The sequence below is a fragment of the Thamnophis sirtalis genome, unplaced genomic scaffold (genome assembly GCF_051295495.1).
Source record: "Thamnophis sirtalis isolate CommonGarterSnake01/CBP01778 unplaced genomic scaffold, rThaSir2_p1.2 scaffold_13, whole genome shotgun sequence".
Lineage (NCBI taxonomy): Eukaryota > Metazoa > Chordata > Lepidosauria > Squamata > Natricidae > Thamnophis > Thamnophis sirtalis.
Genome location: NW_028261393.1, coordinates 27,680,630 through 27,691,038, shown reverse-complemented (window position 1 = coordinate 27,691,038; position 10,409 = coordinate 27,680,630).

The following is a 10,409-nucleotide window of genomic DNA, read 5'->3' as shown; positions in this document are numbered from 1 at the left end:
GGGAAATACAATCACAGTAATACAATTAATGGGTTAAAAGCAGTTTTGATTTAGTGATGGATAACTCTTCCTGTTTCTGTAAGGAGAATTATCTTTACTTCGACAGACGCAAAGGTGGGTTTTCCTTTGTTGAACATAACCTGTTTAAAAGAAAAGCCATTTACTTCCTGTTAATTGTTCCTGGTAGAATAGATGAAAGGTCTAAATTTGAATGTTTAATAACTACATTTAGATTTAATGCCTGGTTAAACATGTTATTCACACTGATAGATTAAAATGGATAACCACAAAGAGGAAGAAATGGAATTTTAAAATCTCTGGTGATGGACAATGGAGAATTGGAGGAAGGCGTTATCATTAATTCAAATTAATCAAGGGAATACTTGTTAAGGAAGTAATGATAATGTTGCCTCACTCTGCTTGATGTAAAGGGCAATTAATACCTGTGTAGTGTTAGTTCTGCAGATCACCTTTTGAGCCTTTCCTGGGGAAGGCTGACAATATCCAAAATCCTCTAGTCTAGTTTAATGAAAAAGCCTCATCCTCTTGCCCTTCCATTTCCTTGGTGTTTTGCAATGGAAGAAACAAAAAGATAAGTGTATAAATCAAGGCCTGGGAGTGTTATGGCAACCAGGAGATAAAATTGGAGCTGCCAACCTGTTCTGATGATACTGTAAATAACTACAGGTAGTCTTCAACCTACAACCACAACTGCGATCAGGATTTCCATTGCAGTTGTTAAGTGAGTTGCCTCTGATTTTGTGACCTTTGGGGCTTAAATAAATCACTGCAATTGTTATGTGAGTCACACAGTGGTTAAGCAAATCCGGCTTCCTCCATTGGTTTTGCTTGTCAGAAGTTGGCTAGGAAGGTGGCAAATGGTGATCATTTGACCCCAAGATATTGCAGCTGTCATAAATATATCTTAGTGGACAAGTGTCCAATTTTTGAACATGTGATCGTGGGGAAGCTACAATGGTTGGAAGCGCGAGAACTGGTTCTAAGTCAATTTTTTCAGTGCTGTTGCAACCTCAAGTGGTTGCGACTAAAAAGACTATCTATAATAAACACAAGCGCTCCGTGCTATTAAACACCAGGCACTTCCTGCAAGCAAATCTTTTAAGTTATGGCTTTGCACGATTCAAACCTGGAAAACCCTTTCATTTGGTTATTTTAAAGAGGTGATTCTAGTGCTTAAGGTGGAATTAAGTAGACTGGTAACCAGCCACTAAGTATCTCTTCCTAGCTGGCTCAGGGCCTTCCCCAAATCACATTTCATTCAGGAGGCTTGTGAGGAAGTCATGAAAGTTGAGCGGATGTTGCCTGGTGAACAAAGGGCTAGAGGAATAGCTCTGGAAGGGATATGGCGCGAAGCAGCAAGCCCCAAAGGGAAGCTGACTGCACGGATAGGAATGTGGAAGACAGGGAGGGTCCCCGTTTTCTCCTTCCGCTGCCCAGACTTCCCTCAGTGCTCTGAATGACTATGCCGAGCATCCAAGCATCCGTCTCGCACCTCCACATGGCAGCAGCTAGCTGGAGGCAGGGGCCCTTCCCTTGCAGGGTTCCTCCTGGAAAGACGTCAGTCGGCAGGGCAGGAGCTGAGGAAAGAGGGGCTCTGATTCCTGCCGACTTTCTTTTGGGTGTGCAGGGATGCTGAACTGGGACAGGGCAAAGGAAGCAGCCCATAAATCAAAGCAGGGCACGGGCACAGGAGACTCACACTGAAGGCAGGAAATGGCCAAGGGAAGGAAGAGCAGGGGGTTAGGAAGGCAGATTGAAAAAAGCCAGGGTCAACAGGAAGACCTAGGAATTGGAACCAGGAGGGAGGGAGGAAGCAGGGGTGGAATTCCAGTCCATTCCCCCTCCCCAGCCCTTATCTGCCAGAGCCACATGTGGGGTCCCCTTGTAAGCATATGAATCTCACGTAAGGTGGTCAGGAGGAAATAGGAACAGCAAAATAGACTATTTTATGAGGGGTATCGGGGACTCGGTGGCTCAGTGGCTAAAATGCTGAGCTTGCCGAACAGAAAGGTTGGCAGTTCGGCAGTTCGAATCCCTAGTGTGGTGTGACGGAGTGAGCTCCCATGACTTGTTCCAGCTTCTGCCAACATAGCAGTTCAAAAACATGTAAAAAATGCAAGTAGAAAAATAGGGACCACCTTTGGTGGGAAAGGAACAACGTTCCGTGCGCCTTCAGCATTTAGTCATGCCGGCCACATAAACACGGAGACGTCTTCAGACAGTGCTGGCTCATCAGCTTTGAAACAGAGATGAGCACCACCCCCTAGGGGTCAGGAATGACTAGCACATATGTGCAAGGGGAACCTTTACCTATGAGGGGATGTCTGTGTGTCTGTCTGTGTGTCTGTGTGTCTGTCTGTCTGTCTGTCTGTCTGTCTGTTGTGCGTATGCACAGTGTCGGCAAATGTCCATGAATGGGGGTAAATATTCAAGATGGCAGCCACCATGCATATAGAGGGGAAGTAACATCCCTGAGCAGTGCCATTCTTACAATCAGCCAGGAAATCTATTTGAGCACCCAAGAAATAGGCAATGATAGCTTAGATCCCGGCTAAGAGTTCCAGGATCTTTCCCCACTGCTGTGTGGAATTGCCATCTGCCCATCTGTTCAAAGAAAAGAAATCTTCAATGGCATAAAATTCGACGCCCCCACTGCTGACCTCCCTGGCATCTCCATTCCTGATGCCTTTGGGAGTCAATTACAAGATGGGTGGCTAGAGAAATGTTTTATTATTGTATTTATTTGCATCCTGCCTTTATTGTTTTTACAAATACCTCAACATATCCAGCACACCTTCCTCCTCATCTTTCTCCACAACAAAAACCCTGTTGGGTGGGTGGGCGGGCTGAGAGAGGGTAATTGGTCCAAGTTCATGCAGTTGGCTTTCATGGTTAAGGTAGGACTCGAACTCACAGTCTCCTGCATTCTAGCCTGGTGCCTTAACATTAGACCAAACCGGAAATAAATGAATGAATGAATGAATGAATGAATGAATGAACGAACGAACGAACGAACGAACGAACGAACGAACGAACGAACAAACAAACAAACAAACAAACAAACAAACAAACAAACAAACAAAGCAAGCCAGGCTTTCCTGCCCATGACTACAAAGTCCAAAAGAGTTTTCACCAGAGGTGGGTTCCTACCGGTTCGGCCTGGTTCAGCTGAATAGGTAGTAACTCAGCCACCCACACCCCAAATCGGTCCTATGGTTGGCAGCGCCATCTTGATTTTTGGTTCTGCGCATGTGCAGAACAATCTCCATTGCAGAACTGTAATCCCCCGCCCTTCTCTAAAATTTTACACATGCACAAACCTTTTTGGTGTAAATGTGCAAGCATGCAGAGCGCATGTTTGGAGCACACAAATTTTTTTTGCACCAAACCGGCAGTAATGCCAGTAGCAACCTACCCCTGGTTTACACCCGTTGGAGGGTATCAAGAGATGGAGTAAAAACAGGCTTTAATAGGAAGATAGCTAACCACAATTTGAGCTCATTGAAATGAAGGCATTGAATGTAGCTGAAAAACTACATTGCCAGGTGGATGTCTTTTCTTGGTTCCCCCACCCCACCCCTTTTGCATCTTGTAGTTCATTATTTTGCATTGCCTTCTGTTGAACACCCTCCAGAGTTGCAGTGGAGTTGATCTAACAGACAAGCAAGCAAACAAATAATAAATTTGAATTAAGCAGCAGAGCATTGGGAGGGTCAAAACCGTCAGCTTGCAGAGGCTGTTGATATCAAATGCAAATGAAAGTGGGAAATGAATCCCAGAGTTGGAAGAGGCTTCTGAAGGTACCAGGTTTAGCTCAATTAATACTCCTCCCCAAGGTGGCTGTCCAGCCTGCACAGCAGCCATGATTTGATTCTGCCATCAAACTACTCTTATTGTTAGGAGATTTTTCCTCACATTGATCTGGAATCTGCCTTTCTTTAATTTTATCATTAACTGACCTGAATTCCGGAAAAGCAGCAAGTGTTTAGGTGTGTTTATTCAGTCTTCAGATACAGGAGGAAGATTACAACCTAACAGAATAACAGAGTTGGGAGGGAGGTCTTCTAGTCCAACCCCCTGCTCAAGCAGGAAACCTCCTCAAATAGTCCTCTTTTCTCAAGGTTTAACATACTCAACTCCTCCATCTCTCCTGCTGAAGCTCAGTTTCCAATACCTTCACTATTCTCACTGCTCTCTGGACTGGTTCCAATTTCCCCGAGTTCTCTTTAACAGCTCATTGCTTTTCCAATGGATGTCACATGTACATCCTATTTTCAATTTGTGAGCTTACAACTGCTGCTTTCTGAATGAAGAAAGGTTGGTTTTGAGGATGACATTTTTAATGTCATGTCTTGGCTTCATGTTAACGAATGCACATTTTTTTTAAATAGACACAAGCCTGCAAAGATTTTCTTTTTTACAGGGTAAAATGAAAGTATTATTATAGCGCAAATGTAAAGACTGCAGCGGAGAAATTTAATTTCTAAATCTAAATCAAAACTATTTTTAGTCTTTAAAGAAAACTTAGCTAGAACATAATTTAACTGTGATTACACAAGCAATTTGCACATAGTGCAAATTAAACATTTAATTAAAAAAACAGACCATGCTGATAGAACCATGCTAATGGGGACAGGAATGCAGCCCTCGAGGTTTATCAGAGACCTCTTCTCGTGAAAAAGCAGAATTATAGAATAACAGAGTTGGGAATCACCTCGGAAGTCTTCAGGTCCAACCCTCTGCTCAAGCAAAAAAAAAAAAAAAACTCTTAAAAACTCCCAGTGATGGAGCACCCACAACTTCTGGAGGCAAATCCATTCACTGATTCTCTGTCTCTCACTGTCAAATCTCACTGTCAGGAAATTTCTCCTTAGTTCTAGGTTGGCTCTCTTCTTGCTTAGTTTCCACCCATTGCTTCTTCTTCTTCTTCTGCATCCTGATTTATGGTTCCCTTTTTTCCAGGATCAAGGTGAAGATGCGTTTGAATTCAGCTCATCTGCCTGGTGTCCCCTCAACACACTGATGAAATATGCTTGACAACTGCTCAGAGGCAGTTTGCTGGGGTGGTTTGGCCACTTCCACTTTAGTTCACAACCTAGAACAGTGGTGTTACCTAGAACAGTGGTGCCTAACCTTTTTGTTGTTGGGTGCCAAAAATGCGAGCATACAATAGCATGCACGTGTGTGCTGGCACTCATAATGCAAAGTACCCCCCCACATGTGCGTGCACGCACAACCCCCTCCCCATGCTCGGCACATTTCTCGCCTCCAATCTGAGCTTGGTATTTCCTGGGGGGGCGGGGGAGGCTGTTTTCACCCTCCCCAGGCTCCGGAGGCTTTCCTGAAGCCTGTGATGGGCTTTCCTGAAGCCTGTGATGGGCGAAAACAGCCTCCCTCAGGAAGGCCAGAAATGAGCTGGCCGGCGTGCATGTCTGTGCTATAGCTAACAGCTCATGTGCGTAAATATGGGTCCATGTGCCACTTGTGGCATGCGTAGGTTCGCCATCACAGACTTAAGTCTATTCTGGCTTTTCCATCTGAGGACCAATGAGATCAAATCCTACTTAGATGTTCAGAAGACTGATAGTTCACACATTATCCATCCTTTCATTAAATTAGGCAGCCACTGTCTCTATCAGCATCCTCAAATACCCATCCCATGTGCTGGATTTTAGCTCTAAACTACCCTGCCATGGATGTCTGCAAGGGACTTCCAAGCTCCCTGCAACCTGATCCTTTGCCTTGAGCCAAGGATCTTAAAGTCAGATGCTTCTGCTTTTAATCAGTTTGAAAAGATGCTACCAGACGACTCCTGATTTTTTGTTGAACTCAGCTCTCCTCTTACAACATAAGGGGGCATGCATAAGGGCACCCAGCATGACTACCGTCCCTGTCCTAATGTCCCTTTTATATGTACTCTTTTTATGTGCTTATGGCTATGTTTTGCTTATTTATAGCCACTTATTTGTGCCATGTTTTCATGTGTTTTCATACTTGCTTCCTTGTACTTGTTGACAAATAAAAAAGAAAGAAAGAAATAATAAATAAATAAACATCTCCAACCTTATCGACTCTTGAATTGGCTCAACCAGGTATTGCCTGCTTACTTCAAGGTCAGCCTTCATCGCTGCACACTGCAGAGATGCCAGAATTGCTCTGGAGTGAACCATTGCAGTCTCCTTGTAAGGAGTGGGCTGGGCTGCCAGAATCTCCCCCCACCCCAACTCCTCTGGGGCTGAGCATCTGGCAGCAGGCAGAGTCTGGAGCTGCACCTGCCCTCCTTCCTCCCTCCCTCCCTCCCCCACTCCTTCTGCCGGTCTGCAGCAGGTGCAGTTCCAGCCAAAAATGATCAAACGCAGCCAGGGTGGCAAGAGTGTAAAATAACAGGGCGGTCAAGCTGGGAGGGGGAGCAACCTCAAAACATAATGCCGTCATTCATAAAGTACAGCAACAGCAGGCAGGCTGAAACAGCTGCTGGGCGCACCCCAAAGGTGACTGCCAAAGCGTCTCGGTTTGCTGGGGAATGCCAAGCGAGGTGGGAGCACAGTGGCAAGGGTTAATTTAATTGCAAGTTGCAAGGTGGATGGGCACAGCCCCCGAGCCCCCCTGCCCAAAGATGTTGGAGCATAGTCAAAGCATCTTTTAAAAAAACACAAGAGAAAAGGATGCTGCTATGTGAAGCTACTATGTTAAGCCAGCCCTTGGCAGCTTTAAGCCCAATAGGGATGATATTCAGATTGTCTCCGGAAAGTGGAGATGGCATATTTGACAATATCTTATGTCTTCAAAGTTACTGTAGGAGACAGCGGTACTTACAATACATTGGATTCGTCATTGATCTGTCTGTATTTCACTGCCTTGTCTTTTGAGATGTTCTCTGTTTTTCTTACTTAGAATAATAGAATAACAGAGTTATAGGAGGCCTTGGAGATATTGGAGGTCTTCTTGTTCAACCCCCTGCTCAAACAGAAGAATATATACAGTTATATATGTGTGTGTGTTCAATCTCTTTTTAAAAAACTTCCAGTGTTGGAGCACTCACAACTTCTGAAGGCAAGCCATTCTACTGATGAATTCTACTGACAGGAAATTTCTCTTTAATTCTAGGTTAGATCTATCTTTGATGCTTCCATCTACTCAGAAGTTGTAGGTGTTACATCACTGAAAGCTTTGAAGAAGTGACTGGACTGCCATCTGTCAAAAATGGTATAGGGGTCTGTTTAGCGGGGGAGGGGTTGAACTAGATGACCTACAAGGTCCCTTCCAACTCTGTTAATCTCTATCTGTATTTGTATCTGTATCATTACTTCTTGTCCTGCTCTCAGGTGCTTTGGAGAACAGGTTGACTCCCTCTTGTCTGTGACAGCCCCACAAGCACTGGCCTTCTCTTTCTTAGACTAGAGATAACTAGTTCTCTTAACTGTTCTCCATGTTTTTAACCTCCAGGCCCCTAATCATCTTTGTTGCTCTTTTCTGCACTCTCTGTAGGATCTCAGCATCTTTTTTGCATTGTGGGGACCAGAAATGGATATAGTCTTGTGTTGTCTTATTAGTGCAATATAGAGCTACTGTGTTTCCCCAAAAATAAGACAGGGTCTTATTTTCTTTTGATCCCCGAAATAAGCACTTGGCCTTATTTTCAAGGAGGTCTTATTATTTTTGAGGTGCAGGAGGTTCCTTAACCGCGGCCCATGGATCAGCAGATCCAGAGAGGGCCGGAAGTTCTGTCTGTGTTTCTGGCACACTCTTGCCAGCCCTAGCATTGCTAGCCCTGATGCTCTTTTTGCGGCCACCAGTAAGAGAAGGGGCGTGATAGCTAGGGTTTGTGGGAGCAGCCTCCGCGAGGCCATTTTGCATGGACGGCAGGTGCATGTGGGGCGTGTGGGGCATATTCCCCCCTTCCCCCCCCCAGGAAATGGTGGGGACTGGCTGCGCATGCATTTAAACATTTTAGGGGAGGGCTTATTTTAGCTCATGTGCTCAAAAGCCCGATTGGGCTTATTATCCGGGAGGTCTTATTTTCAGGGAAACAGGGTAAGTACTATCACTTCACATGATCTTGATGCTATCCCCCTGTTAATGCAGCTCAGGATTTCATTGGTTCTTTTGCCAGATGCAGCACACTTATATTCTTTCAAAACAAAAAGGGCCACTGCTTTAGAGCATCCTTTTTGTCAAATTGTTGTTTTTCTGCCTTGTGGGGAGGGCCTCAAAGCGCATATGCTGAGACACTGTTACCATGTCTCTAAACTAAAAAAAATGGGTCATGTTTTAAAAGAATGGCTTCTGCTGCTTTGCATCCAACTGTTGTGGTCCACAGGTGGCCTGCGGAGCTGGCAGCAGAGTCAGACAGTGAAAAGGTTGGGGAGGAACATGGGCCAATCCTGGAGTCTGAGGAAGACTCGGACAAGGCTTCTGCATCGGAGGCAGAGAGGGGGCTAGGGCCATCTGGGAGTTATGTGCTGCCTCTGGAACCTCCAGAGTCAGACATCAGCAAGGCAGAGGAACAGGGGGAGCCTGTTCCCAATACATGCATGCACAGAGCTACCAGAAGGCAAGAACAGTTAAGACAGAAGGGACGACTGAGGAGTAAGGCTTGGAGATGATTGGCCCCTCCCATAGGACATAAAAGAGGAGCAAAGGCACATGAGCCTTTGCAGGAAGCAACTTGGTTCCTACTGGTCAGTTTACCTTCTGAAGCTCCATTTTGACTCTTTGCTCCCTGTGGCCTTGCCAAGATATTTGCCAATTAAGTCTTTGGCAGGGTTTCAAGAAAGATAAAGGTGGGTACTTATCAGCCTTATCCCAAAGAACTTTGGCAGCCAACTGAAGGACTCTTTCCACACTATTTGGGACTCATTATGTGAATGAACATAATTCACAGCTGTTGAAATAGAAAGAGGGTTTTGGGGACTGTGTGTGCTTTTTACTGTCGCAGGAAGCCTAAGTCAGAACACCAAGTTGTTCATAGGTGGTACTCAAGAAGCCTGAAGACCCCCCAATTTGTAGCATTTCCAAAGTGCAGTTTAGAGATATTATTGAGATGGGGAGTTGCAGTATTAAAGATGAAAGCAGGAATACCTCTTTCTCACCGTCTCTGCCCAGTTTCTCCTGATCTAACTTGACAAGATGCATAACTTGGGTCTGGTTTCTCATTCTCTCAATTTGTTGAAGTAACAAATGGCAGCATTTGGAGAACCTTGGGTGGGGGGGTGTCACTGAAGGGCAGCTGTTCCCCAACATTTACAACCCCTCAAATAAAGGAGGAGCAGGCAGCATTTTGGTAGCCAAGAAGAGTTTTCTCTTAAAACGCAGTGGGGAAATTTCATCAGATACTTTTATGCAATCTTTCCTTTCACTGGAACGTGGAGGATAACAACTGACATCATGCTCCCTTTCTCTTTTTTTAACCCTCCTTTGGCATGCGGCTGAAAGGCAGGTGTGCAAAACTGACCCTTTCTGGATTCCCTCCTGCTGGAGAAGGAGCTTTTGCAGAACAGAAGGAACACGGCTGTCCCTTTCTGTGGCTGGAATATCGTTTTGCCTGTCTCTGAAGCCAACATCTGAAAAGAGACATTTTCAGCCCACCCTGACATAAGAGACAATGTATGTGTTGGGGGGGGGGGTGTTGGGTGATGGTGGCAGCCTTAGAATTGGCTGGCCAAGGGGCTTGTGGCTTAGCTGGACTGCAGAATATCCCATTGTAGCCCATCTTGCCCGTTTCCTGTGTGAACCTTGCAAACACCAACAGGCCACAGGAATTTCCGGATGGGCTGGAGGCATCACAGCAGAGCTTCCTGCAAGGGAGGCTACCTTTTCATGAGGCTAGGGGCAGCGAGGGAGGGGGAGAGAACCAAGCAATGAGCCTATAGCAGTGGAAAGGGACATCTGCACCACCACCACCCCATTTGCCCCAGTGGAGTCTTACACTGTTTTCAACAGATTAGAAGTCTTCTACTGTCAGGGCTGCTGGGCTTGTCTTATCTGTTAACTCATCATCTAGGCCAGTGAAGGCTAACCTTTTCTCCATCACGTGCCAAAAGCGGGGGGAGCGCAGGGGGGACATGCGTGGGCATGCCTATAATGCTATGCACATGACCCCGCGTGCATGCATGCACAACTCCCCCTCCCCCCACTGTTGGTGCGCGATGGACCCGTTTTTCACCCTCCCCAGGCTCCAGAGGCTTTCTAGGAGCCTGGGGAGGGCAAAAACAGCCTCCACCCCCAGAGGCTTCCCGAAACTGGTTTGTTGGTAGGGCCATTTTTTGCACTCTGGAGGCTTCAGGGAAGCCGCCTGAAGCCTCCAGAACGCAAAACACAGCCCAACACACAAACTGAAAGTCCATCCCCAAACTTCTGGTTTGTGCGTTCGGTTGTTTTTCACCCTC